We start from the raw sequence: 17,281 nt of genomic DNA, 5'->3' as shown, positions 1-17,281 counted from the left end.
GTTGCTTGGTTTGGTTTGGTATGGTTTTTGCATCTGGAATCTAAATACTTCAGTTCACTTGATGAAAAGATTATCTTTTCCTCCACTAAACTTTCTTTGTATCTTTGTACAATTTTCAGCTGAGCATGTGTGGATTTATTTCTGGATTCTGTTTTATTCTATTGACCCTCATGTCTATCTGTACATCAACACTACAATGTCTTGATTATTCTAACTTTAAACTAAGTCTTGAAAGCAAGTAATATAAGTCATAAAACTTTCTTTTTCTCTTTCAACATTGTTTTGACTATTCTAGGTATTTGTATTCTTATATAAATTTTAGAATCAGTTTGTCAGTTTCAACAACACAGCCTGCTGGGATTTTGATTGCATATGCATTGACTCTATTGATCAATTTTCCTCCCCGTTATGTTTCCAGCTCTTGGAAGACATGGAACCTATCTTACATTTCCCCTATGGTTCTTGAGTGGTGGTCACATATCCACCTCGGTGTGGAAATGTGGCTATGACTGGGGGCAGGGTAGACTGAGGGCAGAATGGGAGAAGGCAGAGCTGAAGGAGCACAGGCAAGGAATGGTGAGGAGTCAAGTACAGACATGAGTACAATGAATGGGAACTCCTGGGTGATGTCCTATATCCTGGGATTAGCACAAGAAAGGGCCAGTTTCTCTTATAGCCAAGGTCATTGTGTTCCACATCAGGGAAAGTTCTAAGATGTCCAGAACTTGGCAATTCTAGAAAGAGAAGCTGGGTCTCCTGGAGGCTGGGAGCTGGTGATCAATCACCCAGAAATGGAATGGAAGTTGATTTCATTTCCATCTGACTTTAGTTCTCCCCTAGAAAGAGTCGGAAAGGTTTTAGAGATCATCTAGTCCATGTTTTACAAGTGACCAAAACAAGAACTGAAGAGATTTAGGCCACAGGTAAATAGTAAATCAGTGGTACAACTAAGGACGAGAAAACAATACAGGTCTGCAGTCCCCTTCTGTCCACTATAGCCCAGCCTCTTTCTTAGGTACTGTGTATCTTCTCCAACCTGTCAACTAACAAAGCCATTTGCCTCCAGAACTAGAGCTCTAAGAAGTTAATCAGATGGCCGTTCCAGAAATTCAGAGGTTGGTCTATAGATCTCCCCAGATGCCTCTGTTCTTTCTGTCCACCCATCAGCAGAAGCTATTTTCAAGAAATTGTTGTGACTTCTTCTCAAAAATCCCACTGCAACCAAGCTCCCTTTCTCTTCCTTTCGTATCAAGCCAGCTTTGGCTTTCCCAGCACTTGGGTGAAATGAAATGACTCTGAACCAGGAGTCAGGAGACCTGGTCTCTGGAGCACCTGCCCCAAACTTACCATACAAATGACTGGCCTTCTCCAAGCCATGGTTTTTCTCCTCTGTCAAATAAGCATAACATTTGCCCTATCTGCTTGAGGTTTTGTAAGGATACTGTGCCTATAGCGTGGCATACAGAACAAGGTACACGAATGGAGATAATGGACTCCAAAAATGTGCTTTTTCTGAAACGTTATTACCAGAAGCAGGAATTACAAAGAGGTTTGCAGCACACTCTCTTCCCAAGATAGAACTACCTCCTTGCTTGTAAAAAACCGGATTCACTTCTTTTGTTCCCAGTGTATGTAGAGGTTTCATGTGTTTGGGAAAGTGAACATCCCAACTCTCTGCCAATCTTTCCATCTTCCTCTCTCCTGAAAATAGGACCTTCCCAAAGATATTTAAGCTCACCTTTGCTCTGGTCTTGGAAGACCCTCCTACTTCATATAATTGTGCTGCTCAAGTCTTCAACATGCAGCGGCCCCTGCTCACTCTGCCTCCCAAGTAAGTCCAGTGTCCTGACCCATCCCTTGAGCTGTCTCCTACTGCAACTCTGATTTGCCTCCTCAATAGCTACCTCACACAGCCCAGGGCTACATCTTTCCAAATGCCTACCATGCCTAAAATGAGGTGGTTCATTCATTGAACACAGTTTTGAACACACCCAAGTATTAAATGGGAAAGAGCCTTAAGAACAATTAACGATCACCTCCTTGATACCAAGCACTGACCCCATTCTAAAAAATCCCAGATAAAACTGCAACTGGTTCCCATAGACATGCTCCTTTTGCTTGTCTTTGTCTCCCCAGGAAGGAGATACTGCCTCCCCTCTCCCCCCAATACTACTCACATGGAATACCCTCCTTCCTGGTGATGCAGGATTCAACTCCTATTCCTGGAAGGCCTAAAATTCAGGGCCCCTGGAATTAAGTCTAGGCCTGTTTATCTCTCCTGCTTAGAGCAAATTAATTACCAAATTAAGGTAATATCATTGCTTTTCTAATCACAAATAGCATTAAAATGATCAATGTCACTAATGGGTAGCTGGATCTCCCTACAGCCTTCTCCACCTACTCACATCCTAACCCCTTCCCCCAACCTCCCAGAATCAAACTGTCCCCTCTCCTAGTGAGAGTATCACATTTCCATGCAAATTGAGTGTCCAGACTGAATGGGGTGGGGGCGGTGCCCAGACTTTCTCCATGGCTGAGTTGCTGGAGTATTTGCATAATAAAATGCGCTAACAGCTTGGAATTAATCATCACTGCAACCCTGGATGGCCTAAAGAACTATTTTCCAGGCCCTCTTCTGTGAAAACTCTGGGTGGCATTGTAGGTAATGGAGCCTCTGTATATTTTTCTAATTATCATTACATTTTTCTGTCTGTCTCCAAAATGTGCCCCAATCCTAGATTATCATAAAATGTGGTCGATTTCTTAGGATATTTTTATTATATGAAAATCCTTAAGCACGCAATAAATTATACACTGCATGCCTTTGTGCATGAAGATTAGGCTGGAATAGGGTGAGTAGAGGTTTGCATGATCGAGTGGACCGGGTATAGGCTCTGGAGTGCAAATGACCCGGTTTGTGTCTTTCTTCAAGGATGATTCAGATCCTTACTAAGACTCGGTTTCCTCTGCTGTAAAAAGGGGATGTGGTAAGCTGCCTTCTAAAATGGCACCAATGCCCAGCCTTCTGGTATCCACACCCTTATTTAATTCCCTCCCTTTGAGTATGGGCTGGACCTAATGACAGGTTGGCTTCCTTTAACACAACAACAACAAAAGATGGCAAAAGTAATAGGATGCCAATTCCAAGATTAGGTTACAAAAGACTATGACTTTCCTCTCTCAACTTGCTCACCTAATAAAGCTGGCAGCTCTGTGTGAGCTGCCCAATAGAGGCCCACATCGCAGGGAACTTAGGACTGTCTCCATCCAACAGCCAGAGAGGAACTGAGGTGCTCAGTCAACAGCCCACGTAGAACTGAATCCTGCCGACAATCGCTGAGCAAACTTACCCAGTAGAACCTCCAGAAAACTGCAGGTCTGGCCTACACCTTGATCACAGCCTCATAGCAGAACCCAGACCAGCTAAGCTGCACCTGGTTCCTAACCTCCAGAAACTGAGATAATAAATGTGTTTTTATGTAAGTGCTACCTTGGGGATAATCTGTTTTGCAGCAATAGATAACTAATCCAGGCGATCAAACCATATAAGCTACTTCACAGGATGCTTTCTCCTCTGAGGTAATAGGGTTTTAAATAGTGAAGTTCCATACAGATGTATATTATCATTTGTTTTCAACCCAATAAGTCACTTTCCTAAATGCTCAACTTGCTTTGGTTGAAAAGTCAGAGGCAGTCCTGCTCTCCTCCCAATGCCCCATCTATGTATTTTCCAGGAGGTTTTATTCCTATGGCAATTTTGGCTTCAGGGATTGGAGTTTGTGTTGCCTGATTGTGGATAGGACCACCTCAGAGAAGAGAGTGGGTAGACAATGGTGGGAAGTAAAATAAGGTAACAGGAAAGCTGTGCCTATAAAACTATTTTTACATGAGCTTTGTCATGGACAAACTCTAAAATAACAGTGATAAGAGTCATAATTATAATAGCTACTACCATTTATTGAGCAACTACTATGTTGGCAAACATTCCTTCAGATCCTCACCACAACCCTGAAAAAAAGAAAATCCAGAGGCTTTAAATCACTTGCTCAATGCTAATCAGTTAGAATGTGTCAGAGCTGAGGTCAGAATCAAACTCTTGTGTTTATATTTATTCCTTGTCTTTTTTGTATGTGTGCCTATATAAACTATCTATATACACTGAGTGGCCAGATTATTATGACCACCCCATCAGTACTTCGTTGGGCCACCTTTTGCCTTCAATACTGCGGCAATTCTTCTTGGCACTGTCTCCACAAGATGTTGAAAGGTGATGCGAGGAATCTGACACCATGCCTGATGAATAGCACTGTCCAGTTCTGTGAGATTTGATGGTTGTGGAACCAGCTGCCTGATGGCTCTTTTAACTTCATCCCACAAATGCTCAATTGGATTGAGATCTGATGATTGTGGGGGCCACCTAAGCAAGGTAAAGTCTCCCTCATGTTCTTGAAACCACTCCTGCACAATACAAGCACCGTGGCATGGCGCATTGTCTTGTTGGAAGAAGCCGTCTCCATTGGGATACACCATCAACATGATAGGATGAACTTGATCAGCAATGATACTTAGGTATGTTGTGCTATTCAGACGTTGTTCCACACGAATTAAAGGCCCAAATCATGCCAGGAAAACATGCCCCAAACCATAACACTGCCCCTACCAGTTTGAAGGGTTGTACTCAAGCATGTGGGGTGCATGCTTTCATGCTGTTTCTGCCAAATTCTCACTCTGCCATCTGGATGATGCAACTGGAAATGTGATTCATCGGACCACATGACTTTTTTCCAATGCTCAACTGTCCAATCCTTGTGTCCCTGTGCAAATTGGAGATGTTTTATCTTGGTAACTGCAGACAGCAAAGGTGTTCGAACAGGCCTTCAGCTTCCATATCCCATACAATACAGTATATGGCTAATTTACCTACAAACGTCAGGTGGTCCTAATAATCTGGCCACTCAGTGTATATAAAAGGTTAATATGCAAAGTGTCCCCTTGGGAGTTCGTCAGGGAGACCAGGAGTTTGATCACTCACTGTGATGTGCGATGACCACCAGGGGGCGGCACGGAATGAAGGAATGCCCCACCGGCAGCTGGAAGGCCCCAATCAGCCCTGATCTCCAGCCAGGCCTAGGGACCCTACCCGTGCAAGAATTTTGTGCACCGGGCCTCTAGTTTTTTAATAAAGTGAGAATTTATTTTGTATTTTTTTTCTACTTAACACTTCATTGTGAGGATTTTCCTATGTTATTCAACTTTTTAAATGCTATTTTTAAAGGCAGCATTATATTCCATCATCAAGCAGATTGACCCTACCCTTATTATTATGCATTTAGGCTAGTTCCAGGTGTTTTGCTATCACAAACGATGCTGTGATAAAGCATTCTTGTACCTACAACTGTGCTCACATCTCTGATTATTCCCTTAGAATAAAGCCCAAGAAGTGGGTCTGCCAGGTCAAGTTTGTAAACGTTTCTAAGGCTCCTGATGCATGTTGCCAAATTGCTTTCCCGAAAGGTTGTACCAATTCATATTCCCAAGGATATAAACACTTAACTTTGAAAGCAAAGGGAGTTTAAAATGTGAGATAAGCTGGCACCTTGTTTAAAGGAACAACTCCTCAAGTCCCCTGCAAAGGCCCTCTGAGAAGCCCTGTGAACTGCGGGCTGAGGAAACATTGTTCCGCCTTCCTGACTGGCTGGTTAAATTCCCAATGTCCCAGATGTTATTTTATTCACGGTGATAGGAGGGGATTGGGTGGGGTAAGAGGGGAAATGGAAACATTTGCATGATAATAAACCTGAAACTTAATAATCATGCTTTTACAAAACGAGTATATGGTCCTTTCTTGAGGTAGCTTTGCCAGAAGTGGATGACCTTCTCCAAGGGGACAGGATATTTTTCTCTGCCAGATCTTAAGCTAGGGCATTGAAACAATTTCTATATACATACACAAAGAGGAGGGAGCTAAGGTGCAAATATTTAGTCACCCAAAGAGAGGAGAAAAGATACCACAATGGCATTAATTATCTAGATAGTATTTCAAGCCAAATGAAGATTTGGAAAGAATTTTTTTTAATTGTTAAAATTCTCCATCCCAATTTGCTATGTATTGACATAGCTAAAGAATCATTGGCCTATTTTAACCTTTGAACATTTCTATTTTACTTTTATAAATTGAGAGAGATAAAGGAAAAGAATATTCACAAAGACAATGGGGGACGGAAGACAAAACAGAGGAGGGGGAAGGCTATTCCAATTCTCTGTAGTTACTTGAGTTTTCAGACCATAGGCTAGGAGGTATTAAGAAACAGGTCGGCTTCACATACAAGCCAGGCAGGGCAGGGTCTGGGTGGTATGGTTGTCAGAAGCCAAGAAGACTTTAGCATTCTGCCTTTATTTGAAATGCCTTACATTAGTCAGCTCAGGCCAAACTGCAGTAGCAAACAACTTGCATTTCAGTGGCCTGACAACACCAAAAAAGTTACTTCTTCCTTGTATCACAGTCTGATGCAGGTTAAGGGGAAGGCGGGGGTGGTGGAGGGGCTACTCCACACTGTCATTCAGGAACCCAAGGAAGTGTGATGTAAAACAAGACCATAACATTCTCATAAAATGTGAATTTTTGCAACAAAAAATATATCTGTATATAAATTGTGTGACTCAAATAGATTTTAGGAATTATAAAATAGCCAGCTGGTGTTGTGCCCCCAGAACATACAGAGAAGGCCCTCATAAGCAAAGCTAGGAGTGGAAGCCCCAGAAAGAAATGACTGCCTCCCTACAAAGAGCAGCTATTGGCCACAGGGAAGAGGCTCTTTCAGGCTCCTGTGGCATCAGAACCCTCCCTGCAAGAATAAATCACCAAAATCAGTACATCTGGGACCCTGGACATGAAACCTCCAGACTCATGTCTAAGCTCCTGCTCTTCTGTGCTCACCTTTCTTACTTAGCAGCTCAATTGGAGGATCAGTTTCAGAAGACAGATTCCTTGTTCCCAGGCAGAGGGCGAGGGGTGGGAGAACTGGGTGCGGCCTAGCCACACTCTCATCAGACTCATTAGAATCATCCCTCCTGCCTTGGACAGGTGAATGCTGGACAAGGAGGCTGTGACGAATGAAAAGGTGGTTCCAGGGACATCTGGTGCAAGATCAATTAGACCAGGGCCAAACTAGCCTGTGCAATAGGAAGTAACTTAGTTACATAGGCCTGGGGACAGGGGCAGAAATCAGTTCATCATTTAAATTTCAATATTTGTCTGAGGGAGACCTGAAGAGTCTTGCAGGGAAATACTATAATTGCCAAAAGAGACTGGCACTTTCTAGAATTTTACTACATCTTAGTGATACCTCCACTCTCCTTGGTTGAGCAGCACCATGCTAACTCGTACTACTGTCCTTCTTAAGGTGGTACCTCATCCCAGTTTGCTGATTTGCCAAATTTAAAACGGAGGGAAACCCCTCCTTCTCAAACCAGCATGGCTGTTGGTCACTCTAGTCCTTCCACACCATTTTGTTGAAAGCATCAACTAGGGGCTGCTTTACCCAAAGTGACAAGAGATTGGGGCTGATGCCCTGACATTCTCACCTGGAGGAGTCAGGATGAGGGCAGGTTAGGGCCTCTGTCTGTGACCCTGGCACAAAGCAGCATTATCCATCCCAGGAGGAGACAAGAATTTACATCTTGGGCCTCTAACAACAGATTTGGGAGGGAGCTTGGAGATTATCTAATGCAACTGTCCAGATGAAAAATAAGGAAACTGGGATGGAGGAACGTCAAGCAAATTGATAAAGGCCGCATAGCAAGATGGTCCAGGGCGAGGCTGCGTTTCCAATCCGGTGCTCTTTCCACCTCATCACACAAATCCGTCACGAGAACACCCAGCAACCAAATCAATGGGACTCAGAGATGAACCTGGACAGCCTCCCAAATCCTATGGGGGCTGCTCCCCACAGTCACCACCAGTGGCAAAAGGGAGGAGGGCGGCAGCAGCTTCCTTTAGGGAGATTCAGTGTGATGGCTAAGAGGCCACACTACAACTCCATCAGCCACCATGTCCTTCTGGGGCTTCACCCCAACCTCCAACTTCTCCTGATTGTCAGACTCCAAACCATCCTGTGCGCTCCTCCCATCCCTCCTCAGGTACACGGGGCTGGTAAAGAAGACGAGAGAGAGGGAAGTGGTAGGCACAGGGGTGGAGGGTGTCAGTAAGTCAGAGTCACCCCAACAGCCTCCCTGAGAACCTTTCTAAATTTACTGACAACTTTTGAAAAGCTGGATGAATACCCAGCTCAAGTTGATTCCACAGAAATGTAATTTCTGTTTTCAAAAACCAAGCCAGCAGCCAGGCAACTAGTACTTCTTCAACTAATGAAGCATCTTCTGACAAAGGTCTTAAAGGGAATGAAAAAGGTTTTGATCATACCTAGGAAAGAGCCTGTGCAGCTGTAACATACGCCCCTTGGGAACACAGGGCTTTTAAAATCATGACTCTCCTGGCTTCTCCCATTACTATTCAGGTTTATTAAGCCTCATCTGTGTACATGTACCTGTAGAAAGGTAATTCAGACTGGGTATCATTTTAGTAAGCACACGGAAATTGCCATCAAAGAGTAACTATCATATATTCTCACCTCCCTCCCAGCTTTCTGTCCGGACTTAGAGACCATCGCTATTAGAGCATATGAGAGTGAGGCAATGTAGACTATCTCCATCCTTTCCAATATTTGGGGGATTAGAGGGTAATTTCAAGTAGATACATTTAAGCCTAAAAGACCATGACATTGCCAAGTTAAACCGTCTATTCCAGTTTTCCTCTGCACTTCACTTGTCCCCCCATATACCTTGTTCTACCTCTCCTCTCTGCTCTGTTCCTGCAAATTTTTTCTATGCTGTGACCCAGCTTAAGATCCCCCCAAGACATCTCACCAAGCCTCGCCAATCCACATCACTCTCCCTTCCCTGAGTTCATGTAAATAGTAAAGTAGTATTTAACTATAATACATGCTATATTGTGCTTTGTCTTATGGTTGTTAGATTTGTTTCCCTTGGAGTACATGCCTGCAAAGGCAGCATGTTTGATGGGAAATGCTCGATTAATATCTGTTGAATGAATGAGTGAATAACAGCACAGATTTTGGAGTCAGAAAGGCCTGACTTTACCTCTTTCTAGTTAAATGACCTTTATCTATTCATGTACCTAGTTTAAGCCTCAGTTTCTTTATCTGAAAAATAGTAATAATACTCCATAGCTCAGAAGAATAAATGAACTACACATAAACAGCTGCTCAAAAACAGAGTGTACCCTTTACCTTTGCCCAAGTATCCCATGAGTCAGCATTCATTTATCATCTAAATCAGTTTGTATGTACTCCAGAGTCTTCTTTTTTTTAGAGAGAGAGAGTGGAAGAAAGAAGGAAAGATGGAAAGAAACATCCATGTGAGAGAAACACATCGATTGGTTGCCTCCTACACAAGCTCCAACCAGGGTTCAGGCCAGGGAAGACCCTGCAACCAAGGTACGTGCCCTTGACCAGAATTGAACCCGGGACCCTTTGGTCCACAGGCCAACGCTCTATCCATTGAGCCAAACAGGCTATGGCAGAGAGTATTCTTTTTTAAAGTGTTCACGCTGGGCTATGACTATGTCTACCATATTTTAACTAGGACAAAGTTTGGCCTATTGATTATGAAAATTTTCCAGAAACCAAGACCAAATCCCATAGCAAAAAGACACATGGAAGTCACTGTATAGATGTGTGTTGATATGCTTTCTTATCTGAAAAGGACAATTCAGATAAGAACTTAGTACAATTCAGAAAATATCCTGTTTACTGTGTTTCCCTCAAAATGCCTTGTACTGTGCTGCACAGATAGGACATAGCGGGCACACCTTTTGAGTTTGTAAACTGAACTAGAGTCATGATTCAAAAGTGTTGGGAATTTAAGTATGTAGTTGGGGTGGGAGGGAAATGTTTTCAAAAACTACTTAATTCTTTGCGCTCAAGACTATATTTCAACAAAACAGAACTCCAAAAGAATTACCCAAAGCTGCAGCCAAAACAGCCCTGGGCTAAGAGTTGTGGAATGGTGTTCTTTAAACCCTGCCTCATAAATACTCCCAGTCTACTGACCCCATGCCCCCACACAGCCTCTGAGCTGGTCTACTAACCCCAATACATGTTAAATTTATGATTTCCAAACAAGATAAAAGACCTGATTGGATTTATTCCCTTTAAAAAAAATAGCATGAAAGAAAGCATTCCATTCCTGACCAAGTTGAGACCCTGAACTGGTTTGTTTGCTACTAGCACCTACTTGCCCATCACTTAGGCCAAAACTCCCTCTGTAGCTTTGTCTTCCTTCCCTGACTGACCTGAGTCTACTCCTGTCACCGCTCATGGCAGTGGCTCCTCAGTGATTCACTGATTCCTCCTACAACCGTGCCTAGTGACTTTCTATCTGGTCACCACTGAGCATCATTCTCCCAGGTTTCCCTCCCAGGTTCTCCCCTCCAGGGAGAGTCACATAGAATCTTAGAGTCAGAAGTGACCTTAGAATTCATCTACTCATTTTACAGATGAGAAAACTAAGGCCCAGAGAAGAAAATAAACTGAGAGAGCAGGAACTAAAACTCAAGTGTCTTGGTTTTGAATGCAGTGATGCACCACCAGGCCCGTGGCCTAAAGACGCCCTCATGCCCCTCCCCCAGCACACGTTCCAGGAGCCCCTGTGAAGTCCAGGGCGTTTGCCTTTGGAGCCTCGGTGCCTCGGCTGAGCCTCCAAGATGTTGCCTGGAGAAGCTCTCTGTGGCTGTCACCCTTCCTCCCAACATCCTGTGACTCCAGCCTCGTCCTACCTGACTTCTCAAGGTCAGACTCCTTGCTTCTGGAATAAAGTGAGATGTGCAAAATCTGACAAGCTAATCCATCTGAGGAAGGGAGACTAACAACTCCTCCCACATAATTTGAAAATATTAAAACAAGGGCTTTCTAAAGAAAATGGCTTTGCTATCCAGACCAGAACGGTAACTTTTAAAGAAGGCATTTGAACTTGGAGGGTGAAGGGATGGGCTGCCCTCTTATGGGTAAGGCATAGGAGCTGGCCAGGCTCAGAAGTGGCCCAGAGGCTGCAGGCAAAGAAACAAATTCCAATCATTTGCCTCCATCACCAGCAAATACGTGCTGACTGCTCCCTGGAAGCAAGTCACAGGGTTGAAGGCTTGGGGCCCTTTGCCCTGGTCTCAGAATGTAACTTCAAGTCTCTCACGTTCCTTCGCTTTTGAGGCCAGTTCTTAACCTTCAAGTTCATAAAGCCCAATAACGACCAAACAAAACTCCTGTGCCCACTGTGTCTTAGATCACTGTTCACATCTTGCATTCCAGTCTCTTTCTGTCTGCAGATGTGAACCTTCAGGGTTTGACCGGCAGGGAGTTTTGCAAGGATAGGCTGTGATTATACCATCTTTCACTTAAGGGTGAAAAAAGGGGGGAGGGAATTCCAAACAAACAAGGAATGGCCACACAATTTAACAGGACAGGTGGGATTTAGAATCTATCTTCCCTGACCCACCCGAGTACATGTTGGAAAACCAGATCTTCCACTTTTCCTCAAATGGTCAGTATGGACAACAACGGAACTTTTAGAATGATACCAGTAGATTTCACAGACTAACAGTAAAGAGCCCAGCCCCAGGCCCAGAACATTCCCCCTGCCTTTGGAATGCCCCCATGACTTGAAAGAACCCCACTTCTTGTGCTTCCTAAGTGTTCAGAAATTATTCAGAAGCGGAACTACAGTGAAAGGGAGCAGGACGCCCGGAATGTGATGGTTTTCTCCGTTTCCTCCCCAACAGAAGCCTTCCACTAAAGTAAATGGCGCTGAGGGCGCAGTTCATCTCAAAAGCACTCATATCAACCACCGGCTTTAAAATGGACATAAATATCAGGTCAGTTTCATAGCCGTTTATCCTACTCTTGGCATAAAACTCATAAATAAATTGGAAATGGACATTTCTCCAACCCCAGAGAGGTGACCCCACCCGGGGGCGACAGGCACACTGTTGTGTAATAAAAGAAAACCTGCCTTTCTCGGGCTGAAACTGGCTGGGACTGTTTCCCTGAAGGTGTCTCAGGTCCCAGAGAGTGCCTCTCTCTCCTGACAAGCTGCAGGCCCCCAGGCAAAGGGCTTCCCCTCCCCACTTCCATTCCCACACCACTGTCTCCCGCCCCGGCCCCTGTCCTTGCCCTGCGCCTTCTCTGCTTTCCTTACAGACTCTGGTTTGCTTTTCTGGTTGTTGGTGGTCCTTTTTGTTGCTTTCTGTTTGGGTCTTGTTAGATTTTTCGAAATGTTTTTTTATTGTGGTAAATTACATATCGCATAACATGTACCACTTTAACCACTTTAATAATGGCACCAAGTACATTCACAGTGCTGTGTACCCATCCCCGCCAGGCATCTCCGGAACTTGCTCATCACCCCAACATAAACTCTGTGCCCATTAAACACCAACTCCCCCTTTCCCTCTCGCCCCAGCCCCCAGCCCTACCACAAAGGTAAGGAGTGGCAGGGAACCTAAGCCCTCCATGAACTTCTTGTAATGCCTCCTCCAAAAGCCAGGGGCTGCTTCCCCAGCAACCCCAGGGTGTCCTTGGCATCTCTCAGGTGTGCATGTGGAGTCAAGCACTTAGGGCTTTCCCTTCCAAAGCACCTGGAAAGATGGCTTCTCAAGGCTGGATCTAAACCGCTGGAAAAACATCATGGGAGATAGACTTTTCCCACTGAAGGTTATGTTGGTCCTTCCAAAGGGCCACTGACATCTGGGCACCTCTCCAGAGAACAATGTGTGGGCACTGTGCTCACTCCAGGGAAAGCCACAAAGTGTGGAACAGGGACAGGTGGAGAGACAAGAAATTAATTGTAACGCTCCAATTAACAAAGCTCTAGGAGACAAGCTCCTATTTAAGAGATAAGCTGGGTTTAAAAACAAAAACACACATACACACACAAAGACTTCACTGAACAATGCAAAATTGAGCAGTGGCCTTTGCCGCTGCACGCCTAAAATACCTTCTTAGATGCTTCCACTCTGCTCGCTCAGTGTGAAGTAAACTGGGCCTCATGCAGGGTTGGAGTCTTCAAAATGCTCACTCTGCCCCCAACTCTCTCCTTGGTTTTAGCTGAGTCCGTCAGCCCTGCAAAACCAATACAGGTTCTTCTCTTCACCTGTCCAGACTCAAGGATGGATTGTCTGGTTATTCTTTAGCTCACTCATACTTAAGTGTTACCTCAACCCCGCCTTTGCAGTGTAAGCATTTTCTCTCCTAATTGTGTTATGAAAGGATTTTAATCTTACTAAAGAAGTGTTAGGCAGGTTAGTGGGAGCAGAATTAGTCCAAGAAGCCCCTGAGTAAGCCCAAAGGCTTTCTCAGCCTGCCTCAAGGTCAACAACTTTAATTACCTAGGGTGACCCTGGGGCCCTGTCCTGAACCCTATCCCTCTCTTCCCTGTCTCCCTAACTTCCACTTTCAAAGAGAGGTAACTGGCACCCTATTGCTTTCAAAGAGAGCAAGGCAGGACAGACTACCCTGATGTCCATAGCTTTTTCCAGAGCTTCTGCCAACACTATCAGAGCAAATGTATTCCCTCAGGACACCCTCTGACAGTGCCCTTCAAGATGGACAACCCTTCCCTCCCAGCCCACATCAAGGTGACTCAGGTGTTATCTAAGGGAGTATTTCATGGTGTCATGCTTGTGCCCTGACAAGCTCCCATACTTCCTATGATATTTTTCCCTCTAATCACAAAGATTTAAACCTCCCCACCCCTCACCCCCAAATGATCATTGTTTAGAGGACTCTCTCTTCATTATCCAAACCCTACAAACCCTAAATGGTAAGTGCCAAATGAGAGGTTCATACAATAGGTCAGAGGGTGGGGCTGGCAATACTTCTGAGAAGTCAATACACGTCATTGAAATGCGATTTTTCTAACTCTCTATCTCTCTCCCTTCCTCCCTGTGAAAAAACAATAAAATATATTAAAAAAAAAAAAAAAAGAAATGCAGAGCTCAACTAGGGGCTCTGGGGAGGGGCTAGGCCAGCCGTGGGCAAACTACTGCCCGCCGGCCAGATCCGGCCAGTTTGAAATGAATAAAACTAAAAAAAAAAAAAAAAAGACCGTACCCTTTTATGTAATGATGTTTACTTTGAATTTATATTAGTTCACACAAACACTCTATCGATGCTTTTGTTCCGGCCCTCCAGTCCAGTTTAAGAACCCAGTGGGGCCCTCGAGTCAAAAAGTTTGCCCACCCCTGGGCTAGACGCTGTGCCTTTTCTAATGGGTTTCCAAGTGATGCCCAGGCTCTGTGGTCCACTGATACACTCTGAGTCTATGGGATGGAGGTCCCTTCCCCCAGAGCCACTAGGTGAGGAAGGCCTCTGAGAGCGGTAAGAGCTGAGGAACACTTTTCTAGTCTGTTGAACCGCACAGGAGTTAACACCTGGAGAGATACAACCTAGCGATGCCACCCTGAGAGGGAAGCATAATTCACCTGCTCAGGGGTGGCAGTGGTGGCGGGAAGTCCGAGTACACCCAGCAGACTATTTGTGCCACCTGAGGAAAGAGGAACTGACCTTGTTCTCGTGGGGAAGTACATCTTCTCTTGTCCAAACCACAGACTCACAACAAGACTAGCTCAAGTGAAGTTCCTGCGATGACCACTGAGCATGGGCCTGCCTCTGCTGGCCCCCACCCAGGGGCTCCCTCCCCATGGGTCTAGGCCAGCCAAGCAGGCCACTGTCCCCTGCCCTGTGGTAGGACCCCAACCGCTCCACCCAGGAGCACAGCACCACTTGCCTTCCCCAAGCCAATGCTGTGATGCCTCAAAGCCCAAGCCAGGAAAGAAAGCTGTGTACACTGACACTTAAATTGGATCCTTACAATTATCTCTCAATCCTGGCCTGCCCTGTGCTCCTCTATCACTTTTTTTTATAGCTAAAGTTACTCGCCCTCATTTTAAGTACATTGTGCAAAAGGCATAGGCCAACTTCTGATATATTCCCACAAGCAAAATTAAATACCAGTAACATGTGTTTTAGTGAATTGGGTTCCTCAATTTGCATCTTATAATAAGGATGTTATCATACTGGTTTATGGCTCAGCTCTTTAGTTTGTATCTCTCTGGGGCTAGATTCCCCTCATGAGTTCAATATAAGTCTATGAACTAATGTAATTTTAAAAACGCTTTTCTTCTGTGTTAACATTAACACCCTTATGAGTGAAAGGGTTTTACTCCCCAAAGTGTACCGACTATTTGCAGTCACTGGAGGATGGGGTGGGATATTAGCCCGCAGTGACATCCGTGGCTGCTCTTAGTAAGAGTTGAGTTAGTAATTCGGTCTGCCACTAAAAAAAAAAAAAAAAGGCTTTTTCACCTCTTTGCACCGAGACCTAATCTCTGGTGTGTTCATTCCCTTACATTTAGATTAATTATAAAACATTGTCACCAGAATATTAAAGTAATGTTTAATACACAGCAGGGAATAAGGTATTCTGGAAAATGCATAATTTTTCTAGGATGATTTTGCCAGTTGCATGCAATATGATCTTTTGATTGCCAGCTATAGAAATATTGTGACTAAGCTTTCACTAGCTTTTTATTTTTGCAACCATCCTGTCATAGCACTTTGAAAACTGTAAGCTTGGCCGATCAAAAAAAAAAAAAACACAACCTAAGGGTGCCCATGCTAAAGAGTTCTCTCAGTCTGGTTCCAAAAGAGGGTGGTGAAAGGAGGGTATAGAGTATACAGTAGCACTTTCCACTTCAGCAGCCCTAACACAGCAGGATGGAGGAGAAAACACTGAACCAGCCCCCTCTGAACCAGTCTCACACACACACACACACACACACACGCCATGTCCCTTGTATATGGGAAGGTGTCAACATTCCAAAATGGAAATCTCTCAAGCCCTCTCACTTGCTTCAAATTTTCCAAGCTCTGGTGCAGCCACGCCCCCCAGGAGGGATGGTTTAAGTCAACACAGGACAGCAGCGAGTGGAACGTTCCTTGCTGGCAGTGGCTGAAATGGGACCTATGTTCCTTGGGGGGACGGCTCCTGGGGACTGGTTACCTCAGCCATCTCCCTCTAGGTCACTGGGCTCTGTCCTGGGCTGTGTTGGTTAACAACCAAGTGTCGTTACCAGCACAGAGCTCCTGTCCTTCGAGGTCTCGCTCCAGGTCTCTGCAGGTGAAACTTTTCCATTTCAATAATAATTTTTTTAAATGATAATAACAAATGCAGCAGGAGCCCACACCCCTCGTGAGCAGTCGCCACACGAGTTGGCGTTCCCAATTCCTCTGTCACGCCACCGAGAACGTTGGTAGAATTCTCTGAGCTTTTAAAAACTGGAACTAATGTTTAAATACTTATCCATGTCACTGGATGACAATACGCCCAACACCTGTCATCTTGTTTCCACGATCTTCAAGGTTTCCTGTGCTTGTCTGACCTCCACCCTCTGCTTGTCCAATATATACCAGTTGTATATATGAAAAACTAAGCCCTCTTACCCCAAAAGGCTCAGAGTCTGGAGGCTTAATTACCTCTCCATTTGCCACACAAAGGCCCCGTGGGTCGGAGCTAAATGTGATTTGCAGTAGGAGAAGGAACAGGTTTACTCCACTGCCACCCATCCTACATCTGTTCTGTAGACACACTGTCTCCTTAGGCTGGGAGAGGATGAACACAGCTTCTCCGGCCAGCTTGGTGGCCTTGACCTTTAGCTTTTAGAGAAGAAAGGTGGGAGCCCAAAGCAAACACAGTTTCTGACCATAAGACTCTAGAAACTAGGGAGTGATGAATACCAAGGATCCAAACCCAGCCGTGTCCTTAGATCATCACCGTCTTTACAATGAGGCCTGTTCTCCTGTGTGGATGTGGGTGTGGATGTGCGGGTGGATGTGGATGTGCGGGTGGCACACACAGACATGAGGATGCTTTTGCTGTAAGCAGGTGTAGACATAAGGAATAGTGTCACTGTGCGTGGGTATACACTTCCTGAGCATACACCATACTTCTGACTCACGGAGAAATTGGAGAAGGTGTTAATATGCAAACTATTTCATTAAACAGTTAAATGGACACTTGCATTTCCTAACGAAGTGGTTACCGTTTTCCTAGGGTGCGGCTTGAGCCCAGGGCTGACGTGGAAGACGGGCCCACGGGCTGCACCTCGCAGAGGCCTGGCTTCCCTCCCCGCCCCCGCCGAGGTCTGTAGGGG

The sequence above is a fragment of the Myotis davidii genome, unplaced genomic scaffold (genome assembly GCF_000327345.1).
Source record: "Myotis davidii unplaced genomic scaffold, ASM32734v1 scaffold6, whole genome shotgun sequence".
NCBI classification, from domain to species: domain Eukaryota; kingdom Metazoa; phylum Chordata; class Mammalia; order Chiroptera; family Vespertilionidae; genus Myotis; species Myotis davidii.
This window is presented reverse-complemented; position numbering follows the sequence as displayed.